We start from the raw sequence: 26571 nt of genomic DNA, 5'->3' as shown, positions 1-26571 counted from the left end.
CTCAGTTCTGTTCCATTGGTCTATGTGTCTGTTGTTGTACCAATACTAGGCTGTTTTGACTACTGTGGCTGTATATGTTCTAAAATCAGGTAGAGTGAGGCCTCCCACTTTCTTCTTCTTTTTCAGTAATGCTTTACTTATTTGGGGCTTCTTTCCCTTCCATATGAAGTTGGTGATTTATTTCTCCATCACATTAAAAAATGTTGGAATTTGGATCAGAAGTGCATTGTATATATAGATGGCTTTTGGTAGAATAGACATTTTTACTATGTTAAGTCTTCCTATCCATGAGCAAGGTATGTTTTTCCACTTATGTATGTCCCTTTTAATTTCTTGTACTAGTACTTTGTAGATTTCTTTGTATAGGTCTTTTACATCTTTGGTAAGATTTATTCCTAAGTATTTTATCTTCTTGGTGGCTACTGTGAATGGTATTGATTTGGTGATTTCCTCTTCGATGTTCTTTTTGTTGATGTAGAGGAATCTAAATGATTTTTTTATGTTTATCTTGTAACCTGAAACTCTGCCAAACTCTTCTATCAGTTTCAGCAGTTTTCTGGAGGATTGCTTAGGGTTTTCTGTGTATAAGATCATGTCATCTGCAAATAGAGATAATTTTACTTCCTCCTTGCCAATCTGGATGCCCTTTATTTCTTTGCCTAGCCTAATTGCTCTGGCTAGGACCCCTAGCACAATGTTGAATAACAGTGGTGATAAAGGGCATCCTTGTCTGGTTCACGTTCTCAAGGGAAATGCTTTCAGGCTTTCTCCATTTAGAATGATGTTGGCTGTTGGCTTTGTATAGATGCCCTTTATCATGTTGAGGAATTTTCCTTTAATTCCTATTTTCCTGAGAGTTTTTACCATGAGTAAGTGTTGAACTTTGTCAAATGCCTTTTCTGCATCAATTAATAATATCAAGTGGTTTTTGTCTTTTGTTTTATTTATGTGGTGGATTACATTAATGGTTTTTCTAATATTGAACCAACCTTGCATACTTGGTATAAATCCCACTTGGTTGTGGTGGATTATTTTTTTGATAAGTAGTTGAATTCTATTGGCTAGAATTTTGTTGAGGATTTTTGCATCTATGTTCATGAGGGATATAGGTCTGTAATTTTCTTTCTTTCTTTTTTTTTTTTTTTTTGGTGTCTTTACCTGGTTTTGGTATCAGGGATATGCTGGCTTCATAGAATGAGTTAGGTAGTATACCATCATTTTCTATGCTTTGAAATACCTTTAGTAGTAGTGGTGTAAACTCTTCTCTGAAAGTTTGGTAGTACTCTGCAGTGAAGATGTCTGGGCCAGGGCTTTTTTTTGTTGGGAGTTTTTTTTATTACCTTTTTAATCTCTTTTTTTTTTTTTTTTATTATGGGCCTTTTTAGTTGTTCTACTTCTGATTGTGTTAGTTTAGGTAGATAGTGTTTTTCTAGAAATTCATTCGTTTCTTCTAGGTTTGCAAATTTGTTAGAGTACAATTTTTTTAATAATCTTATATGATTCTTTTAATTTCAGTTGGGTCTGTTGTGATATGGCCCTCTCATTTCTCATTTGGCTTATTTGTTTCCTTTCCTGTATTCCTTTAGTCAGTCTGGCCAATGGTTTATCAATTTTGTTAATTTTTTCAAAGAACCAGCTTTTGGCTTTGTTAATTCTTTCAATTTTTTTTTTTTTTGTTCTCTAATTCATTGAGTTCAGCTCTAATTTTTATTATTTGTTTTCTTCTGGTGCCTGATGGATTCTTTTGTTGCTCGCTTTCTGTTTGTTCAAGTTGTAGAGACAGTTCTCTGACTTTGGCTCTTTCTTCTTTATGTATGTGTGCATTTATCGATATAAATTGACCTCTGAGCACAGCTTTTGCTGTGTCCCAGAGGTTTTGATAGGAAGTGTTTTCATTCTCGTTGCATTCTATGAATTTCTTGATTCCCTCCTTAATATCTTCTATAACCCAGTCTTTTTTGAACAGGGTATTGTTCAGTTTCCAAGTATTTGATTTCTTTTCCCTGATTTTTTTGCTATTGATTTCTTCAATCTTCTTTTATGGCCTTGTGGTCTGAGAAGATGCTTTGTAATATTTCGATGTTTTGGATCCTGCAAAGGTTTGTTTTATGACCTCATATGTGATCTATTCTAGAGAATGTTCCATGTGCACTAGAGTAAAAGTATAATTTGCAGCTGTTGGGTGGACTGTTCTGTATAAGTCTATGAGGTCAAGTTGGTTGATTGTAGCAATTAGATCTTCCATGTCTCTATTGAGCTTTTTATTGGAAGTCCTATCCTTTTCCGAAAGTGGTGTGTTGAAGTCTCCTACTATAATTTGTGGAGGTGTCTATCTCACTTTTCAGTTCTGTTAAAGTCTGTTTTATGTACCTTGCAACCCTGTCATTGGGTGCATAAATATTTAATATCGTTATATCTTCCTGATCAATTGTCCCTTGAATCATTATGTAGTGTCCTTCTTTATTCTTTGTGGTGGATTTAACTTTAAAGTCTATTTTTTTAGAAATTAATATTGCTACTCCTGCTCTTTTCTGATTGTTGTTTGCTTGATATATTTTTTTCCATCCTTTGAATTTTAGTTTGTGTCTCTGAGTCTAAGGTGTGTCTCTTATAGGCAGCATTTAGACAGATTGTGTCTCTTTATCCAGTCTGAAACTCTCTGTCTCTTTATTGGTGCATTTAGTCCATTTACATTCAGTGTAATTATGGATAAGTATGAGTTTAGTGCTGTCATTTTGATGCCTTTTTGTGTGTTGCTGACAATTTCACTTTTCCACTTACTTTTTTGTGCTGAGAAGTTTTTCTTTGTAAATTGTGTGTTCCACATTTTCATAGTAGTTGAATTTATGTTTGCTGAGTCGTTATGTTTTCCTAGGTTTTTATTTTGAATTATCGAATTGTTCGGCTTCTTTGTGTTTTTTTTTTTTTCTTTGTGGTTACCTTAAAAATTACCTGTATTTTTCTAAGTAAAAACCTAACTTGTATCATCCTATATCACCTTGTTTTCCTCTCCATATGGAAGATCTATGCCTCCTGTATTTAGTTCCTCTTTTTGATTATTGTAATCTTTTACATAATGACGTCAATGATTCCCTGTTTAAGCATTTTTTCCTTTTTAAAATTAATCTTAATTTGTTTTTGTGATTTCCCTATTTGAGTTGATAACAGGATGTTCTGTTTTGTGACCTTATGTTGTGTTGTTATCTGATATTTTTGATTTTCTGACCAATTTCCTTTAGTAATTCTTATAGCTTTGGCTTGTTTTTTGCAAATTCTCTAAGCTTGTGTTTATCTGTAAATATTTTAATTTCACCTTCATATTTGAGAGAGAGTTTTGCTGCATATACGATCCTTGGCTGACAGTTTTTCTCCTTCAGTGCTCTATATATGTCATCCCATTGCCTTCTTGCCTCCATGGTTTCTGCTGAGTAGTCTGAACTTATTCTTATTGATTATCCTTTGTAGGTGACTTTCTTTTATCCCTGGCTGCTTTTAAATTTTGCTTTCATTTTGGTTTTGGCCATTTTGATGATAATGTGCCTTGGTGATTTTCTTTTTGGATCAATCTTATATGGGGTTCGATGAGCATCTTGGATAGATATCCTTTCGTCTTTCATGATGCCAGGGAAGTTTTCTGCCAACAGACCTTCTGTTATTCTCTCTGTATTTTCTGTTATCCCTCCCTTTTCTGGAACTCCAATCACACACAAGCTATTCTTCTTGATGGAGTCCCACATGATTCTTAGGGTTTCTTCATTTTTTTAAATTCTTTTATCTGATTTTTTTCAACTATATTGGTGTCAATTGCCTTATCCTCCACCTCCCCCACTCTGCATTCCAATTGCTCGATTCTGCTCCTCTGACTTTTGAGTTGTCTAATTCTGTAATTTTACTGTTCATCTTTTGGATTTCTGAATGCTGTCTCTCTATGGATTCTTGCAGCTTATTAATTTTTCCATTAAGTTCTTGAATGATCTTTTTAATTTCTTCAACTGCTTTATCAGTATGTTCCTTGGCTTTTTCTGTAGCTTGCCTTATTTCATTTCTGAGGACATCCCTGATGTCTTGAAGCATTCTGTATATTAATATTTATATTCCACATCTGGCAATTCCAGAATTGTATCTTCATTTGGGAAAGATTTTGATTCTTTAATTTGGGGAGTTGTAGAAGGAAACATGGTCTGCTTCCTTATGTGGTTTTATATCAACTGCTGTCTCTGAGCCCTCTGTAAGATATTGTAATGATTTATTTTATATTTGCTCACTGAGTCTTATCTTGTTTTGTTTTGTTTCAATATAGGCAGATGGGCTACTAGATTGTGCTGTCTTGATTGTTGTAGACTTTGAATCACTTATGTCCTATTACCAGCTGGTTTGGGCTGTTACCAGTTATATAAGCCTAAGAGTCCATTCACTATTCTTGAATAGAATCAACTTAGGTGTTCTGATTTTGGGTCACCAAGCGTGTGGGGTAGACTGTCACCTATTAACTTAGAGGAGCAGTGGTGATAGTTTTGTGCACCAGATTCTAGTAGCGGAAGGGGGTTACACTCCAAGCGGGACAGGATGCTGACAGCCTACCCCCACGTGCCAGTGAGGTCGGTGTGTCTCTATTCCTAAAGCACTTTGGTGGGTGGGCTCTGCAGCTGTACCTTAGGTACCCAAAGCTTGTACCTCTAAAGAGTGTTAGGCATCAGTATCCTCAGACCCCTTTGGCAGGTGGCTAGGTTGTTTGGGTGGAGCTTCAGCACTCAGTTCCCCGTTGTGGATCAGTGAGGGCTCTGTTTAATAGGTAGAGATATCAGACCTGGAAAAGTTGTCTTTCCAGTGCTCTGCTAAAACAATTACAGTCACATCTCTATCAGAATTGCCTTTGCATTATAATAGCCCCCTGGTTCCTTGTATGGATGAAAGCCAAAGACTGTGGATCTCATATGCTTGGCTTGAGCTGGTTCTGTATTATTATTCCAGTTTAGGGAAATCAGGGAAGGATTTTTCATCCCTGGGTTGTTAGTAGCTGCTTATCTCAGGCCAGGAGAATCAGTTTGGAAAAAAAGAAAAAAAAACCCAGCAGAGCACTTCACTCCCTGGCCCAGAAAATTCCAATGTTAATGAAGCCGCCTGGGGCAAGGAGGGGAAGGATCAGATAGATAGGAGAGAGTAGCACCCAGGAATATAGACAGAGTTACTTATCTTGCTTGGTGATGACTTTTTTATCTGAGATTCCCAAGGGGCGTGTAGCCTGTGTGCCATGGCTGGGTTGAGATTGCCCCTGAGGATCAGGCCTACATCCCCTGCTTGTGCCCTCTCAGAAGCCTTGACCAGCTCCTCTGCTCCTAGTCCAAAGCCCAGTGCCAAGGTTTTCTGGCTGGGACGCTGCACTCCAGTCTCCAAAACCAGTCACTGATTCCTGGTGATTTCTCCTCCTGTCAGCCACGTCATTTTGCTGCCTGCTTGTGCTGGCTGGGTTTCCCCCAAGGTTATTTCAGGGGGCTAGGGCTGCATCCTGTGCTTGCACCGTCTCAGGAAGCCGTGCTCAGCTCCTCTCTGCTTAGTCCAATGCCTGGCACCAAGGTTTTCTGACTGGGACGCTGGCTGCAGGCTCCGAAAACAGTTGCTGCTTCCCCGTGGTTGCTTGTTCTCTCGTTAGCCACTTCACTGTACAGCCCGCTTGCACTGGCTGAGTCTCTACCAAGGTTGCCACAGGGGGTTAGGGGTTAGGGCTGTGTCCCATGCTTGCCCCATCTCAGTAAGCCGCAATCAGTTTCGCCACTTGGCACCAGGGAAGCTCTAGGGCTCAAGGTTGGGTAGTGGAACTCCGGTTCCAGAAGCGGTCGCTGGTTCAGGGCGCTGCTTTTCGCTCCCCTGTCACTCAGGTCAACTCTTTAAATCTGTATTTGATGGTCAGGGTTCATAGGTTGTCACGTATGTGATCGATTCACTTGTTTTTCCGAGTCTATTGCAAGATGGATCTGCGTTAGCTTCTACCTAGTCAGCCCTCTTGGCCCCGCCTCCTGCTGCTGTCGTTTCTATCTGCCTGTCTCAAAAGTGGTCTTGCACCCTAGTTCCTTCAGCCCAAACCACAGTAATCCCCATTTTGACCATTAATTTTCAGAAGAATGCTTTGGAATACTAAAAGGAATATTGTGCTCTTCTAAATGATACATTTGAGGAACACATGCTATGTCATAATCGTGTGAACATGATATCTGCTACACCTTCACCCATAGACATGTTGGCTCACATCTCTAGTATGTAAACATTACTTGATTTTCTAATTTATTTAAGTGGTTTCCTGATCTTTCAAAACATTTAACAAGGTAGTTTGAAAATTTTTGATTAACGTATGGTTTGCTGTTTCTTCAGTATGTACTTATTCCCAATTCATTTGTCACTTATGTTCTAACCACCCCCTTTTCTCCTCTTCCAGTATCAGATTAAGAAATACATGTCACAAATTTATTTTCTAATATTTTCTTGAACTATTTTGTTGCAGGGTTAGAAAGGACTATTAAATATCCTCCTTTTCAGTCCCCATACTATGCAAACCTCCTTCCTATTTCCTCCTTGCACACAGGCTTCACTGATGTACCCATCACTTGCCTATCCTACTGTCATAGTCTTTTTATTCATTTTCCATACTGACACCAGTGAATCTCTCAAATGAAACATCACTGTGTGGCATTCATTGCACTTCATTAACCCTCCTGCTTTCTCAAGCCTCAGACCTTTTTCACATTTTCACTCATTCTGTTACAGCCGACTCTGTGGCACAACATAACAATGACAACACGGACATAATTGTGATGGCACAGGACCAGGCAATGTTTCATTCTGTTATATATAAGGTCCCCAAGAGTAAGAGCTGACTCAGTAAACACTAACAACAATAACATACACAATATTGTAGCTCTATTGATTACATGCTTGTCTATTGTTGCTTATGCCAAATATAGAATTTTTTATAAAACACTTTGATTTTATTTTCAGGGACAAAATTTCTGGACTGCTTAGATCAATGAGGAAACTGAGGTGGCTATTTTCCATGGTTTCATGTGTCATAATTTTCTCTAGGTCATCCTATGGCCAAGCCAACATTTGAGAGGAAGTTAGAAAACAAAGCAGGAATCTCTAAAACAGTTATGTCTTTGACAGAGAGCATCCTAACCTATGGATAGCAGGAGAGTGAGGGGTGGGGCAGAAGGAAATACAGAAAAAATGTGTATATGTATGCCCAATTTTCAAACATGATTTTTACTGAATTGCTTAGGTTGTGTGTATTCTCAGTGCTAGTTCTTTGATGGGAAGCTGGGCAGAGTTTTTCAGGGGAGAAATGAAGGCTTAAGGCAGCAGGATCATACTGACCAGAACTGTAAAAAAAAGTCCTTGTTTTTTTCTAAAGACACTTCTGTAGTTGAGCCTTTACATTAAAAAAAAAAAAAATCATTTTTCTAAGAGATGTTTGCTGTGAAGTTAATTTACCTTCATTTTTAATTTTAATCCATTGAATAAATTGTATTGATCAAGGTATATATATATATATATATATATGAGAAACACTATGTGCTGTTGAAATATGTATTATAATTTCTGAGAGATATGTTGGTAAATTTTTTTTTAATTAAATGCTGGTTAGGGAATTGGTACCATAAACTTGTACCTACAACTTCTATGCCTCAAAGGTAATAGAAAATTAGTGACTTGTCATTTCTAACTGGATTATATGCTTAAGAAAGGATAAAATGTGTTTACTTTGTATACTAAGTAAGTTTGCATCAAGAACCACTTGCATTGTTATCTGTAGTGACTGTTTACTGGAAAATTATCTCAAGCCATTTTATAGTTAATGGCACCAACAATTTCAGTAGTGGGTTATAGTATTGCTCCCCAAGAAATCAATATTGCATGTTTGCTTGATGATCATTTGAAAAAGCCATAAACTTACAAATGTATGCAGGCTTAAATAAAGAGAGTAGACTGTGGTGTCAGTAAGAGTTTACACTTCTGGTGTAACAGAAATAATTCTAACATTCACATTTAATTTCTCCAGAAGTGTCACGCTCTGAGCTGCAGAGGTGTAAGATTATTTCTGAAGTACTGCTAACAATGGGATTACATCGTCACCATTTAAATTGCTCTTCTCAGAAATTCCTGTCCACATCTGCAATCTTATATGTCAGTTTGTTTAGACTGAACATCATATAACACTAACAAACATGTAAACAAATAATATATTTTTGTCTAGTTTCATTTTAAAATCTTTACAAAAGGACTATTGAAAGATAAATATAAACAGACCTGAGAGGATCCCTTATTTCTCTTTCATCCCTCTCAACAACATAACTAGAATTTATAATTAATAATTTTCACAAAGGCTTTCTTATGCCATTCTAAATGGAATCTTTTAATAGTTGGTATTACATTTTCTCCCAACTTCATATGTAGAATTAAAATGATTAATTACAAAATCTTAGCGGGGAGGAAATAACTTCCATGTGAGGTGTCCAGGCTTCATTCAAGTGTGTCTTGGCCAAACTCAAATTATCACCATCTTAACCATTTTTACCTCTTATGGAAGATAATGAGCCTTTCAGCATGCAGTTTTGTTGGACTTGTTGGCTTAGCAACATTACAATAATAATTTTACTAGTGCACATAAGTTTCGAATATGTATATATTTTAATTTCTAGGGGATTTCTTGGAACCCTGGTGGCTTAGTGGTTAAGAGCTTGGCTGCTAATCAAAAGACCAGCAGTTCAAATCCATCAGCTGCTCCTTGAAAACTCTGTGGGTCAGTTTTACTCTGTCCTACTGGGTCAGTATGAGTAGGAATTGACTCAACAGCAACCAGTTTTTTTTTTTTTTTTTTTTTTTACAGATTTCTTAATTCTTTTCTTTTGTAGACTCACTACTTACACTAAAAACTGAAGGAAAAAAAATAAATGACTAAAAGAAATCAGTGAATTATCTGCAGAGTGACTTTTCCCAAATAACTTTTTTTGAAAAAGATACTTGAAATTTAAGTGTGTTTTATATTTTATTATTTATTTATTTTTACTTTTTAACTCAAAGACAGTACCCAATATATAAGGAAAGATTGAGGCATGGAACTTCTGTGAAGGGTGATAGAAAAAAATGGAAATGGATGGTGTTGATGGATGTACAACTTGGTGTACATAATTAATGTCACTGAATTGTACACATAGAAAATTTTGAAATGACAAATGTTTTGTTATATGTATTTACCACAATAAAGAAATAAATAAAAGCAAATATCAAAGGAGAGGAAGTAAGATGGTGGCATAAGCAGCTGCATGCTCCCGTCCCCTGAAAACACCACCACAAAACAGAAAACAGAAATAGGTGGAATGAACATTTCTCAGGACTCTGGAAACCAGAGATTTCGAGTATCTAATCAAATGCTAAATCAAGAAAGGGTCTGCTCCCAATGGTAGAAGAAATATTTTTCTACTGTATACATCCTTTGCCTTCTACAGAAATGGGCAGAGCCTGCTGTGCCATTAGTGAACCGTGAACCACTAGCTGTGCTCCCAGACAAGGTCACTCACTCTGGCTTGAGAGTGTGTGGAATAGACTAATTTTGCCAGTGGGCTGTTATATTGGGCTGTTCATACCTGTCTGGGCTGCCTGAATGACTGAGGAGGTGATCCTCCCAGAAATGACAGCCTTCTTACTCCCATTGGACTGGAGGGAAGCACTTAGCCATGTCTGAAAGCTGTCATTAGTCAATTAGCGTGATTGAAGCACACAAAAACATAAATTTGTCTTCTAATGGCTAAAGGAGAAGGGCTGGTGTGACAGTGTCTTGCAGAATTTTCAATTTTCAAAAGCTCTATGTAATTATGCAAAGTGGTAGATTATGAAGTTCAAGAGGTCTGCCCCCATCAAAATAACAACTCTACTGGAAAGAGCAATTGAAACCAACTATTTGGAAATCTGGAACCAACTTGAGCTCTTAATTCAAACAGGGTAGTGCTTGACAAAGGGACAAGCCACTGGATCATGTATACCAATTAGCTGCCATCCTCGATTCTCCAACCCTGCTGCAGCGGTGGGAACAGTGGCCTGTGTTCATAGAACAGCTGGCTAGTGCTAGGGCAGGGAGTGGGGACTAGTCCCCCAAGGATTTGGAGTGCATAGTTAGCACAGTTGGGTAGGTCTGGCAGTGCCCTGAGGTATGGATGAAGACTATTGCTGTGATTAGGGCTCTCTGTATTAGTGGATAGTCCCAGGCAGCTGATTCAAAAATCCAGCCCACCCTTTATAAAAATATGTCAGACCACTGACTGACTGCACGTATAACAGACTGGAGCACACTCTTTGTAAAAACTAGTTTGGAGAAGTCACTGAAGAATTGAATGCAGCTTTTATTAAGTAACAACAGCAATCCCTGAGAAGCATGAGAATAAGATATCTCCTGAAAAAAAAAATCTTGTTTTTCTTTTGCTCTTTACTTCTTCCATGGAGTAAAAGAATATTTTATTGAAACACTAGCTGGGCACAGGTTCTGGGAAGGAGTCTTCAGTGCCCATGAACATTTTGAAAGGCAGTCTTTGCAAAAGTAGTCAGTGGAGGTTGCTGAGCAGGTGGACTTTTAAAACCTTCAAAGATTAAAAACAAAACAAACAAACAAAAAAGAACTTGGCAATCATTGGGGAAAGAAAAGAATCTAGATTCGAAATTGCCACATTATAGTATCTGCTTGTTCGCTATGAGTTGAAATCAACTCAATGGCAATGAGTTTGTTTTTTTTTTTTTGGTTTGTTCAACTTTTAACAACACATGACAAGATGTGCAAAGAAACAGAAGTTGGTTCAATTAATTACCAGAAGAACAACATGTGCTTATGGAGTACTGAGTTCCAGTTTACAGCGATGGAAAAATCACATTGATTAAAGGTAGGTTCGCTCATCTGATTAATATAATTGCTGTCCATAAGTTGTATACCTATAAAAGTTGAATTGATGCAACATACCTCATTCTATTTCACTTCACTTTATTATGCTTTGCAGATATTGCATTTTTTACAAATTGAAGGTTTGTGGCAAACTTATGTTAAGCAAGGTAATCAATGCCATTTTTCCAACAGCAAGTGCTTGCTTCATGTCTCTGTGTCACATTTTGTTAATTCCTGCAATACTTCAAACTTTTTCATTACTATCATACCTGTTATGGTGAGCTGTGATCAGTGATCTTCGATGTTACTGTTGTAATTTTTCTGAGGTGCCATGAACTGCGCCCATATAAGATGGTTAACTTAATCGATAAATCTTGTGTGTGTTCTCACTGCTCCACCAACTGGCCCTCACCTCCAACCCCTCTCCTGAGACCTCCCTATTCCCTGACACACAACAATATTGAAATTAGGCCAGTTAATAATCCAGCAGTGACCTCTAAGTGTTCAAGTGAAAGGAAGAGTTGCACATCTCTTACTTTAAGTCAAAAGCTAGAAATGATTAAGCTTTGTAAGGAAGGCATGTCAACAGCCGAGATAGACCAAAAGCTAAGGATCCTGTGCCAAACAGTTAGCCAAGTTGTGAATGCAAAGGAAAAGTTCTAGAAGGAATTAAAACTGCAACTCTAGTGAACACACAAATGATAAGAAAATGGAACAGGCTTACTGCTCATATGGATAAAGTTTTGTGGTCTAGAAAGAAGATTAAGCCAGCCACAACATTCCTTTATGCCCAAGCCTAATCCAGAGCAATGCCCTAACTGTCTTCAACACTGCAAAGGCTGCGAGAGGTGAGAAAGCTGCAGAAGGAAAGTTTAAAGCCAGCAGAGGTTGGCTTATGAGGTTTAAGGAAAGAAGCCGTCTCCATAACGTAAAAGTAGAAGATGAAGCAGCAAGTGCCGATGTAGAAGCGGCAGCAAGTTATCCAGAAGATCCAGCTAAACAGCAGGTCTTCAGTGTAGACGAAACAGCCTCATATTGGAAGAAGATTTCATTTAGGACTTTCACAGCTGGAGAGGAGAAGTCAATGCTTCAGAGCTTCGAAAGACAGGCCGACTCTTTTGTTAGGGGCTAAATGCAGTTTTTTTTTTTTTTTTAATGCAGTTGGTGATTTTAAGCTGAAACCAAAGCTTATTTACCATTCTAAAAATTCTAGGCCCCTTTAGAATTATACTAAATCTACTCTGCCTGTGTTTTATGAATGGAAAGCTTGAATGACAGCACATCTGTTTACAGCATGGTTTTCTGGATATTTTAAGTCCACTGTTGAGAACTTCTCAGAAAAAAAGATTCCTTTCAAAATATTACTGCTCATTGACCATGTGCCTGGTCATCCAAGAGCCCTGATGGGGATGTACAAGGAGATTAATGTTATTTTCATACCTGCTAACACAACAACCATTGTGCAGTCCATGGATCAAGGAATAATTTTGACTTTCAAGTTTTATTATTTAAGAAATACATTTGGAAAGGCTGTAGCTGCCATACATAGTGATTCTTCTGATGGATCGGGGCAAAGTAAATTGAGAAGCTTCTGGAAAGGATTCACCATTCTACATGTCATTAAGAACATTTGTGATTCATGGGAGGAGGTAAAAATATCAACATTAACAGGAGCTTGAAAGGAGTTGATTCCAACCCTCATGGATGAATTTAAGGGGTTCAGACTTCAGTTAGGAAGTAACTGCAGATGTGGTGGAAATAGCAAGAAAACTAGAATTAGTAGCGGAGCCTGAAGATGTGACTGAATTGCTGCAATCTCATGACAAAACTTTAATGGATGAGGACTTGCTTATAGATGAGCAAAGAAAGTGGTTTCTTGAGATGGTATCTACCCCTGGGGAAGATGCTGTGAACACTGTTGAAATGACAACAAAGGATTTAGAATATTACATAAACTTAGTTGATAAAGCAGTGACAGTGTCTGATAGGATTGACTCCAATTTTGAAAGAAGTTCTACTGTGGGTAATATGCTATCAAACAGCATTGCATGCTACAGAGAAATCTTTCAGGAAAGGAAGAGTCAATCAATGTGACAAACTTCATTGTTGTCTTATTTTAAGAAATTGCCACAGTCACCCCAGTCTTCAGCAGCCACCACTCTGATCAGTCAGCAACCATCAACATCGAGGCAAGACCCTCTATCAGCAAAAAGATTATGACTCACTGAAGGCTCAGATGATGATTAGATATTTGAGCAATAAAGTATTTTTTAATAAAGGTATGTACTTTTTTTACATAGTTCTATCGCAGACGTAATAGATGACAGTGAAGTGTAAGCATAACTTTTACATGCACTGGGAAATCAAAAAATTCTTGTGATTTACTTTATTGCAATAGTCAGTTTATTGTGGTGGTCTTGAACTGGACTTGCAATAGCTCTGAGGTACGCCTGTGCAACCAAACACCTTAGGGGATTTGGTTTCGAGGTTTAGGGTCATGATTCATGAGACATCCCAGTTAAGTGGCCTAATAACATGTTTAGTGCTTCTGTTTTACCTACTAATCTGTTGCACAATGCCAGGGGTCTGAAAAGTTTGCAAGCTGCCATTCAAGGTACACCAATTTGTCTATCTTTGCCTGGAAAAACAGAGAAAGGAGAATTGGGAACAGGAGGAAGAAATGGAGTTTGTGGCTAGCTGCCTCTGTGAACAACTGCTTCCTTTGCCATGAAACCAGACCAACTACATGGTGCCTGGCTATCATTACGGAACATTTTGATCAAAGATTCTATAGAAGAATCCTGATCAAAAGGGGGAAGATACAAACAGAATTGCAAATTCTCATGGAATCCAGATTTTCTGGAGCCATAGATGCTGTATGAACCCTGGAAACTTTCCCTGTTATAATCTCTAAACCTCAAACCAAAAATATCCCCTGAAATCTTCTTAAAACCAAACATTAATTTAGTTTAACTAGTTTTTTTTTTTTTTTTTTTTTTAGTAAAGAATGCCTGTCTTGAGCTTTGTGGTCTTTTAACATATATCTACACAGGATCAAATTGATACTGGCAACTCAAAAGGTTAGATAAGAAACTTAGGAGGAAATGAGTTTATATTAATGAGGATGAAAAAATTTAAAAAATGAGGGTGAGAATGGTTGTACAACTCAATGAACACAATTTCACTAAAATTTTATGTAGAAATGGTTGAATTTATATGTACATTTTATATAAAAATAAAATAAATTATATTATAAAAAAGAGCAATATTAAGAGACAGAAACTCACCTTATGGAAGCCCAGATAATGGACAGATTACAAGATTTTAAAACAACTATATTAAATATGCTCAAAGAACTAAAGGAAAATAGGGACAATGAAGTGAAGGAAATTAGAAAAATAATGAAAGAACAAAACAAGAATTTCTATAAAGAGATGGAAACTATAAAGAAGAATCAAACAAATATTGAAGCTGAAAAGTACAATAAATTAAATAAAAAAATTCATTGGAGGGACTTAACAGTATATTTGAGCTGTGAGAAGAAAGAATCTGAACTAGTGGATAAGGCAATTGAAACAATTGAGACTGTAGAGCAACAGGAAAAAGAGAAAATGGAGCAAAGTGAGATAGAAATATGGGAAACCAACAAATAAACCAACTTCCACAGCATGGGAATCCAGAAGGAGAAGAGAGTAAAAGGCAGAGAAAGAATATTTGAAGAAATAATATAGGAAAAAAATTTTCAAATTTGACAAAGAGCATCAATTTACAAATCTAAGAAGCTTAACAAACCCCAAGTAGCATAAACCAGAAGAGATCCATGATGAGATACATTATAATCAATTTCTTGAAAACAAACTAACAAACCAACAAAAATCCTGAAAGCAGCAAAAAGAGAAGTGAATTAAAACATACAAGGAATCCTCAATACATCCTAAGAAAATTTGAAGGCTAAAAGGCAGTAGAATGGCATATTTAAAGAACTGAAAGTAAAGAACTATAAACAAAGAACTCTATATCTGGAAAACTGATCTTTAAAAGTGAGGAGAAAATTAAGATACTCTCAAATAAACAAAAGTTAAGGGAGCTTGTTATAACCAGACCTACCCTGTAAGAATTGCTCAAGGTAGTCCTTCAGGTGAATAGGAAAGACACTTGAAACTGTACAAAGAAAAAAAAATGTGTCTAGTAAAGATTATTTCAAGAGTAAATATAAAGACAAGTTTTATGGTATACTTGGCTGGCAATTTTAGTTGTTATGTCCTTCATACTTTATAATAAATGCATAAAAATAAGTACAAATTCACGTTAGTTGGCACTTGATATACAAGGTTGTGATTGGTAACCCTATGGAGGGAAGCAGTATAGGAATAGAGTTTTCGTTTGTTACTTAAGTTGGTATCAACTTAAATTAGGTTTTTATAAATTCCTCAGAACACATAAAATACCTAAATTGACCCAAGGAGAAACAGAAAGTATCAGCAAACCTATAACAAATGAACAGACTGAACCAGTTATCAAAGAATTCTCAGCTAAAAAGAAGTCCTAGACCAGATGACTTCACTGAAAAGTTCTACATCAACCCTTCTAAAAGCCATTCAAAAAATAGAAGAGAGAACACTTCCTATATCATTCTATAAGGTAAGCATTGCACTCATGCTAAACCAAGACACCACAAAAATAAATAAATACAATTTTAAAAAGTAGAGACGGATATCACTTATGAATGTAGATGCAAATGGTCTTAACAGAATTCTAGCAAACCAAATCCACGCTGTGATAAATCCATTTGAAGGGATTATACACCACCATAAAGTGTGATTTACCCTAGGTGCTCATGAGAAAGCTAATCAATGTAATACACCACACGAATACACCATCAACAAAAAAAGAGCCACGTAATTTATCTCAATTGATACAAGGAAGGCTTGTGACAAAATCCAATACCCTTTAATGATAAAAACACTCAACAAGATATGACTAGTATGGAAATTCTTCAATTTGAAAAAGGGCATTTATGAAAATCCACACCTAGGGAGGTGGGGCCAAGATGGCAGAGTAGTCAGATGCTTCTTGTGGTCCCTCTTACACCAAAGACCAAAAAAAAAAAAAAAAAACAAGTGAATCCATTATATGTGACAATCTAGTAGTCATGAACATCAAAGTCAAAGATCAGGAATCAGACTGAGCAGCAGGGGGAGGGAGAGACAGCTCAGAAGGAGCAAAAAGTTGCCAGACCTGACTCAGGGGAACCAGAGCCCTGCAGGCTGGATCAGCTGGTATGCATGGTGAGGCAAGCAGTGGCTCTCGGTATGCTTTGTCCACATTGGGATAGATGGAGTGACAGAGAATCTTCTCCAGCCTCCAGAATAAGAGAGTAGTGGTGCTCATTTGGCAAAAGATAAGTACATGTGTCTAACCTACTGCATGGATCAAAAAACCTCTCCTTGGGAAGAACCTCTCTCCCATTTACCTGAACCCTCCTCTCTCTGCACTGGGTCCTGGGCTGGCTTTAGCGATTACCATGTCCTTTCTGGGCTAGAAGTAAGATCTGTTGTGTGGTCTGAGCCATTCTCCTGACTTTGGATAGGAAAAAAATTAACAAACAGTAAAAAATAATCTGCCAGTTCCCCTAAGCCGAGAACTCAGGGCAGGTACAGGCCCTTTGCCTAGGTGCAGGCATAACGGGTTCACAGACTTTAAATACCTTTCACCCCTGCATAGACCTGTGTGGGCCCATTTCAAAAGTGTAAGCCCTCATTAGCACAGTACAAGAGGGTATACACCTGAAGACTACTTTCCAATTTTATCAGCTAAAAGGTGTAGTGGCAGATGCATGACATTTGATACCACTCTGCCCATTAAACAGGGTCCTCACCTACACATGTCAGGGGTCTGAGGACTGGTGGCTGCATCTACACCACCTAGCCACCCACGAAAAGGGTTGAGGAATAAGTGGTGCCTCCCAGCTCTTACAGCCAACAGCATTGGGTGCTCATGGTCTGGCTGCAAAACCCATCCACCTATGTGCCGTAGGGAATAGGGACACTCTTTTCTCCCATACACTCAGGGGCAGCTGTCAACCTCCTGCCTTGCTCAGCACATGAATTCCTACTGCAGCCAGATACCTGTGCATACTCCAATTACTCTTGCCTGTATAGGACTGTAGGTAGAGACCCTGCACCACACACTTAGTGACCGATTACTTGGACTCCTGAGCTGAATTCATACAAGAAAAGTAAACTGACTCCTGGGCTTACATACCTAGTAACAGCCCCAACCACCTGGTGGAGGACATGAGAGCTTCAAAGGTGCCAATAATCAAACTAGCTCATGCTAGCAGCCAATTTGGGCATATCAAAACAAGAAGGTAGGACACAGTAAAACCAAAAAAACATAAAATAAATAAATATAATAACTTCTTGATGGCTCAGAGACAACAGTTGATAACAAGTCACATAAAGAGGCAGACCATATGGCTTCAGCAAGCACCCAAAACAAAGAATCAAGAAAGGAAGAGAACTTCTTGGAATTACTGGAGGTAGAATTCAAAAGACTAATAAACAGAGTTCTTCAAGAGACCAGAAAGCAGATTAGGCAGAACACAGAACAAGCTGAGAAATACACAGACAAAGCAATAGAGCAAATTAAGTAGATTATACAGGAGTATAATGACAAGGATCCATAGAGAGACAGCAAGCAGAAATCTAAAATATTAACAATAAATTTTCAGGATTACACAAATCAATAGAAAGTCATAGGAGCAGAATTGAGGCAATGGTAGTCAGAATCAATGAGATTGAAGATAAAGCACTTGACGACAACTTATTTGAGGAAAAATCAAGTAAAAGAATTTTTTAAAAAATGATGAAAAGCTAAGAATTAAGTGGGACTCTATTTTTTTTTTCTATCAAGAGGAATGATCAATGAGTGATTGGAGTACCAGAATGGGGCGGGGAGGCGGGGGGAGAGGATAGCAGAAAATGCAGAGAATTATTGAAGATTTGTTGGCAGAAAACTTCCCTGATAGCGTGAAAAAGGATAAAATATCTATCCAAGAAACTCATTGAACGCCACACAGGGTAGATTCCAAAAGAAAGTCACCAAGACATATTATAGTTAAACTTACCAAAACCAAAGACAAAGAGAAAATTTTAAGAATGGCTAGGGCTAAACGAAAAGGCATCTACAAAGAAGAGTCAATAAGACTAAGCTTGGACTACTCAGCAAAAACCATGCAGGCAAGAAGGCAATGAGATGACATTGAGGGAAAAAAACATACGGCCACCCAAGAATTATATATCCAGCAAAACTGTCTCTCAAATATGATGGTGAAATTAAGGCATTTCCACATAAACAGAAGTTTAGGGAATTCGTAAAAACCAAACCAAAATTACAAGAAATACTAAAAGGAGTTCTCCAGTTAGAAAATCAATAACATCAGAAAACAACCCAAGTCTACAACTCAGGAGAGAAAAACCAGATATCAACCCAGATAGGGGAGTCACAAATAAACCAAAGCTAGAACATTGAATATAGGGAAAAAGAGATGTAAATATGTAAAAGATGAGAATATTAAAACAAAAAAATAGGGGCTAAATAATGAGGCCATAGATCTTTCATATGAAGAGGAAGTAAAGGCAATATAAAGAAAAAAAAAGTTGGTTTAAACTTAGAAAAATAGAGTTAAATATTAAGGTAACTACAGAGGAAACTAACAATCCTACACATCAAAATAAAAACCAAGAAAAACATAAAGACTGAGCAAATAGAAATTGACAATAATGAAAGGCATGAAAAGAAAATGTTGCTCTTGTTCTCGTTGTTGTTAGGTGCCGTTGGGTCATTTCTGACTATTAGTGACCCAATGCACAACAGAACGAAACACTGCCCAGTCCTGCACCATCATTACAATCGTTGTTATGCTGGAGTTAATTGTTGCAGCCACTGTGTCAATCTACCTCTTCGAGGGGCTTCCTCTTTTCCACTGACCCTGTACTCTGTCAAGCATGATGTTCTTCTCTAGGGACTGATCCCTCCTGACAACAAGTTCAAAGTATGTAAGACACAGTTTCGCCATCCTTGCCTCTAAGGAGCATTCCAGCCACACTTCTTCTGAGACAGATTTGTTTGTTCTTTTGGCAGTCCATGGTATATTCAATATTCTTTGCCAACACCACAATTCAAAGGCGTCAATTCTTCTTCAGTCTTCCTTATTCATTGCCCAGCTTTCACATGCATATGATGTGATTGAAAATACCATTGCTTGGGTCAGGCCCACTTTAGTCTTCAAGGTGACATCCTTGCTCTCCAACACTTTGAAGAGGTCCTTTGCAGCAGATTTGCCCAATGCAATGTGTCTTTTGATTTCTCGACTGCTGCTTCCATGGCTGTTGATTGTGGACCCAAGTAAAATGAAATCCTTGAAAACTTCAATCTTTTCTCCATTTATCATGATGTTGCTCATTGGTCCAGTTGTGAGAATTTTTGTTTTCTTTATATTGAGGTGTAATCCATACTGAAGGCTGTGGTCTTTGATCTTCATTAGCAAGTGTTTCAAGTTCTCTTCACTTTCAGCAAGCAAGGTTGTGTCATCTGCATAACACAGGTTGTTAATGAGTCTTCCCCCAATCCTGATGACCCGTTCTTCTTCATATAGTCCAGCTTCTCGTATTATTTGTTCATTTAATCTGTATGCTGAACAAATATGCTGAACAAATAATACGAGAAAAGAAAATAATATGAGAAAAGAAAATGCATAAGAAAAATGACTCGACACAGAAAATTAAATGGAACAAAGAACTGTCAAAAACACACATAAAAAAACAAACCAAATGACATCCCTAAACTCATGCCTATCCATAATTAGGATGAATGTAAATGGACTAAAGGTACCAATAAAGAGGCAGAGAGTGGCAAAATGGATCAAAAAAATGATCCGTCTATTTACTGCCTACGAGAGACACACCTTAGACTTAAAGACACAAACAGACTAAAACTCAAAGAATGGGAAAAATACATCAAGCAAACAATAATCAAAAAAGAGCAGGAGAGGCAATATTAATTTCTGACAAAATAGACTTTGAAGTAAAATCCACCACAAAGGAAAAGGAAGGACACTATATAATAATTAAATGGTAAAATACACCAGGAGGACATAGCTATAATAAATATTTATGCACCCAACAACAGGGGTCCAAAATACATAGAATAAAATCTAACAGCATTGAGAAGACAAATACACAGCTCCACAATAATAGAAGGAGGTTTCAACACACCACTTTTGGTGAAGGATGGAACATCCAGAAAGAAGCTCAAGAAGAACACAGAAGATCTAAATGCCGCAGTCAACCAACCTGACCTCCTAGACATATAGTGAACACTCCATCCAACAGGCACCAAGTATACTTTCTTTTCCAATGGACATGGAACATTCTCCAGAATAAACCACGTATTACGCCACAATGAAATCAGAACCCAAAGCATTAAAATATTACAAAGTATCTTTTCTGACCATAAAGCCATAAAAGAAGAAATCAATAACAGAAAAAGCAAGGAAAAAAAAAATCAAACACATGGAAACGGAACAAAACCTTTCTCAAAAGCTACTGGGTTACAGAAGAAATTAAGGACAGATTAAAGAAATTCACAGAATCAAATGAGAATGAAAACACATCCTACCAGAACCTTTGGGACACAGCAAAAGCAGTTCTCAGAGGTCAATTTATAGCAATAAATGCACACATACAAAAAGAAGAAGGGACAAAATCAAAACATTAACCCTACAATTCGAACAAACGGAAAGAGCAGCAAAAACAAGCCCTTGGGGACCAGATGAAAAAAATAATAAAAATTAGAGCAGAATTAAATGAAGTAGAGAATAGAAAAACAATTGAAAGAGTTAACAAGACCAAAAGCTGGTTCTTTGAAAAGACCAGCAAAATTGAGAAACCATTGGCCAAAGTGAGAAAAGAAAAACTGGAGAGTAATCAAATAACTCAAATGAGAAATAAGCAATATCACAAGAGACCCAAATGAAAAGAATCATGACAGAATACTATGAAAAATTGTACTCCAAAAAATACAAAGAAAACCACAAGACCCTACTGCAAAGAACTAAAAGGGACCTACATAATTGGAAACACATCCCTTGCTCATGGATAGGAAGACTCAACATTGTGAAAGAAAATGTCTACTCTACCCAAAGCGACCTACAGATACAATGCAAACCCGATCTAAATCCCAATGCCACTTTTTAATGAAATGGAGAAACAAATCACCAACTTCATATGGAAAGGGAAGAGGTCCCAGAGAAGTAAAGCATTACTGTAGAAGAAGAACAAAGTGGGAGGCCTCACACTACCTGATTTTAGAACCCATTATACTGGCATGGTAGTCAGAACAATCTGGTACTGGTACAACAACAGATACATAGACCAATGGAACAGAATTGAGAAACTACACATAAATTCATGTACCTATGAGCAGCTGATATTTGACAAAGGACCAAAGTCCATTAAAGGAGGAAAAGACTGTCTCTTTAACAAATGGTGCTGGAAAGCTGGATAACCACCAGCAAAAAAAAATGAAACAAGACCCATATCAGGGGACATCAGGTCAATTGGCATAATAAAGTTTGTTAAGAACACGTTCTGCATCCTGCTTTGATGAGTGGTGTCTAGCATCTTAAAAGCTAGTGAGCGACCATCTAAGATTCATCAATTGGTTCCAGTCCACTTGGAGCAAAGGAGAATGAAGGACACCAAGGACACAAGGAAAATATTAGCCCAAGAGACAGAAAGGGCCACATAAACCAGAGACTCCAACAGCCTGAGACCAGAAGAACTAAATGGTGCCCAGCTACCACCAGTGATGGCCCTGAAAGGGAACACAACAGAGAGTTTCTGACGGAGCAGGAGAAAAGTGGGGTGCAGAACTTAAATTCTAGTAAAACACCAGACTTAGTGGTCTGACTGCAACTTGAAGAACCCCAGAAGGCATGGCCCCTAGGCTCTGTTATCACAGAACTGAAAACATTCCCAAAGCCAACTCTTCAAAGGTTAGACTGGCCTATAAGACATAATATGATACTTGTGAAGAACGTGCTCCTTAGTTCAAGAAGGTACATGAGACTAAATGGGCAGCTCCTGTCCAGAGTGCAGATGAGAAGGCAGAAAGGGACAAGGAGCTGGTTGACTGGACATGGTAAATCTGGAGTGTGCTGTCACATTATAGGCACAGCATCTAGGGTCACATAACAATGTGTGTATAAATTTTTGTATAAGAAACTAACTTCAGCTGTAAACTGTCACTTAAAGCACTATTAACAAACAAAAACAAAAATTCACAGCTAGTGTTATACTAAGTGGAGAAAGACTAAGAGGTTTCCCTTAAGATTGACAATAAGAGGATACCCATTCTCACCACTGCTATTCAATACTGTACTGAAAGTTCTAGCCAGAGCAATTAGGCAATAAAAAGATATAAATAGTATCCAAATTGGGAAGAAAGAACTAAAACTATCCCTACTCACAGATGATATGATCCTATATATAGAACATCCCAAACAATTCATTAAAAAGTTACTAGAGCTAATAAATGAATTCAGCCAAGTGGCAGGGTACAGGATAATCAAAAATCAGACAGGTTTGTATACATCAGTGATGAGCAATCTGAAAAGGAAATTAAGAAATTAATTTCATTTTTAATAGCATCAAAAAAAGTAAAAAACCAGGAATAAATTTAAGTAGGGAGGTGAAAGGAAACCCTGGTGGTGTAATGGTTAAGAGCTATGTCTCCTAACCAAAAGATCAGAGGTTCAAATATACCAGGCCCTCTTTGGAAACCCTATGGGGCAGTTCTACTCTGTCCTTTAGGGTCGCTATGAGTCGGAATTGATGGCAACGGATTTGGTTTTTGAGTTTTTTAGGGAGGGGGAAGGCTTGTACAATAAACTATAAAACATTGCTTAAAGAAGTTAAAGAAGACCTAAATAAATTGAAAAATAATTCATTTTCATAAATTTGAAGACAATATTATTAAGATATGAATATTACCCAAAGAAATTTGTAGTTTCAAAGCAATATCCACCAAATTTCCAACAGCCTTCATTGAAGAAATTGAAAAGCCAAATTGAAACTCAAGTTTATATGGAATGGCAAGGGGCCCAGAATAGCCAAAGCAATCTTAAAAAAGAAGAACAAATTAAGAGGTCTCACATTTCCTGATTTCAAAACAGTCTGGTATAATAATAAACACATAGACCAATGGAATAGAATTGAGAGTCCAGAAATAAACCCAAAAATCTATCATCAATTGATCTTTGAAAAGGATATTAAGACAAAGGGGAAAAAAATCATCTCTTCAATAAATGGTGCTGGAAAAACTGAATCTCCACATGCAAAAGAATGAAATTAGACACATACCTTGCACCATACATAAAGTTAACTCGTAATGGATGAAAGTCCTAAGAAGCAAAACCACAAAACTCCTGGGAAAAAAAAATGAGCAATACTTGGAGGCATAATTTTCAAGAGTGGACATGAATATGACACCAAAAGGACTAGCAAATCACATTTCCTATCTGGACTTCAGTTTCATTTATGAAAATAAAATAATAATAACAGTACCTGTTGTGTTGTTAGGTGCCATCAAGTCAGTTCTGACTCATAGGGACCCTATGCACAACAGAATGAAACACTTTCCAATCCTTTCTAGTCAGTTGGTAAGATAGCTGTCTTCCAGATTTCTTGGCGTAGATGAGTTAGCACCTTCAGCACTGCATTCATTTGTTGAAAAATCTAAGTTGGTATTTCGTCAGTTCCTGGAGCCTTGTTGTTCACCCATGCCTTCAGTGCAGCTTGGACTTCTTTATGAGAGAACAAAATATTCCCAGGTCCTGCATCAGCCTCACAATTGCCAACATATTTGAGTCCATCATTGTGGCTACTGTGCTAATCCACCTCATCACATAGGGTCTGCTTCATCCTCACTGGCCCATGTGTGTCAGAGTAAAACTGTGCTGTACAGAGTTTTCAATGGCTGACTTATTGGAAGAAGGTCAGGCATTTCTTCCAAGGTGCCTCTGGGTGGACTTGAACCTCCAACCTTTAGGTTAGCAGCAGAGTGCCTTAACTGTTTACGCCACCCAGGAATTCCTAGTCTTCCTGAATTGTGTTCACAAAACAGCAAAATTTGGCCAAAGATCCTGACTTATTTAAGTGGCCTGAGGTCTTGGCGGGACTTGCCTGCTGCAAAGAAAAGCGAAAGGGCAAGAGTGGCTGAGGTGATCTGAGGCAGAACACGGGATATCTTTTCAAGCTCCTGCGCGTCTATTTTAAGATAAGTTTTCCTTTTTTTTTCAATCCCCAAAATCATGTAAATACCTTTTCAGTGAAAAAATACTGGTTTTATAAAAATATTCCACCTTGTCAACACCTATATCTGCTTCTTTGTTCTCAGGATTGGTAAAAGCAAAAGAAGCCTGGTCCTTAGCTCTCTGTGATGACTACACAAGATTTTAGCTAAGATGGCATTCATTTTATACATGCAAGGGACCACGCGTCCACTAGAAGCTGAACATTTCCACCAATTGCTGAGGCTGAACAGGACGATCTCACTTTGAGGACAGAGATAAGATTGTAAAATTGCTGTACCATGGTTTATGTGCTATTAACTCAAGGTCTTGGGGTGATTCTCTGTTAGAATAGATAATCAACAATCCAGGCTTCCAATGTACTTTCTTTCTGCAATTCCATTAGATAAACCAAAACACCGCATATCGTACTGAATCAACTTATCACTGGGGTATTTCTGTTTTCAGTGTTATTATGTGTTGCTCATTTTCAAAGTAAATCTGCTTCCATAATGAAATGTTATTGTTTATGGAAATCAGGAAAAGAAAAGCTGTGATGTTAGTTAAAATGTATGAAAGACAGATTAACAAAATTTAGAGTGTCTAAGAGAATGTGGCCCTTGGCAACTCTGATAGTTTAGAATATTCAGGAAAACTAATATTGGCAATATTTTATGAATAACCAGTAAATCAAACTGCCTTTGTATATAAGAATAAGTCACTCTCTCATTCCATTTAGCTTTTTGTTACATTGTACAGGTAGTTCCCAACTTATTACAATGAATGGTACTTACATTGGAACAGAACCCCTTCATAAGTTGGGGATTACTTGTACTACATGCTATGTTGCAGTGTGTATGTAAGTTTATATGTAATATTTCCAACTTCCAAAGACAAACAAAGATACTGATAATAAAATGCAATAATAATGAAAACTAAAAGAAGAGGTGTTCAACTTACATCAAAACGGATTTGCAACAGGGTCGTTGGAACAGAACTCCGTTGTAAGTAGGGGACTATGTGTATATCAATGAAAATACAACATAATGTACTAATGGACAGTAAACTGCTAGGAAACAGACATAAAAAAAGTACCATAGAAAGACTGGGATTGAGAGTCAATATTTATGTTGTAGAACATGAATAAAACTTACCTCCCTGTATTATTTTGTTCAATAAGATGTGAAAAAAATTCTCTGAAGAATTATACAAGTAATGATTTATTTGTCTGTTTATTTCTTTTAATGTGATATGATCTACTACAAATAACCTGGTTGAGTTTATATTTGGATTTAAACAAGGAATCCGACACTTTTTACCTACATGAATTTTTAAGCCTACTTATTTGATTCTCAATTTATTCTTCAGTAATAGTATTTTTTTTTATTAACTTTTATTGAGCTTCAAGTGAACGTTTACAAATCAAGCCAGTCTGTCACATATAAGTTTACATACATCTTACTCTGTACTCCCACTTGCTCTCCCCCTAATGAGTCAGCCCTTCCAGTCTCTCCTTTCGTGACAATTTTGCCAGCTTCCCTCTCTCTCTATCCTCCCATCCCCCCTCCAGACAGGAGATGCCAACACAGTCTCTGTCCACCTGATATAATTAGCTCACTCTTCATCAGCATCTCTCTCCCACCCACTGTCCACTTCCTTTAATGTCTGATGACTTGTCTTCGGGGATGGTTCTTGTCCTGTGCCAACAGAAGGTCTGGGGACCCTGGCCGGCAGGATTTCTCTAGTCTCAGTCAGACCATTAAGTATGGTCTTTTTATGAGAATTTGGGGTCTGCATTCCACTGATCTCCTGCTCCCTCAGGGGTCCTCTGCTGTGCTCCCTGTCAGGGCAGTCATCGATTGTGGCCGGGCACCAACTAGTTCTTCTGGTCTCAGGATGATGTAGGTCTCTAGTTCATGTGGCCCTTTCTGTCTCTTGGGCTCTTAGTTATCGCGTGACCTTGGTGTTCTTCATTCTCCTTTGATCCAGGTGGGTTGAGACCAATTGATGCATCTTAGATGGCCGCTTGTTAGCATTTAAGACCCCAGACGCCACATTTCAAAGTGGGATGCAGAATGTTTTCATAATAGAATTATTTTGCCAATTGACTTAGAAGTCCCCTTAAACCATGGTCCCCAAACCCCCGCCCTTGCTCCGCTGACCTTTGAAGTGTTCATTTTATCCTGGAAACTTCTTTGCTTTTGGTCCAGTCCAATTGAGCTGACCTTCCATGTATTGAGTGTTGTCTTTCCCTTCACCTAAAACAGTTCTTATCTACTAATTAATCAATAAAAAACCC

This window comes from Elephas maximus, chromosome 8 (genome assembly GCF_024166365.1).
Source record: "Elephas maximus indicus isolate mEleMax1 chromosome 8, mEleMax1 primary haplotype, whole genome shotgun sequence".
NCBI lineage: Eukaryota > Metazoa > Chordata > Mammalia > Proboscidea > Elephantidae > Elephas > Elephas maximus.
This window is presented reverse-complemented; position numbering follows the sequence as displayed.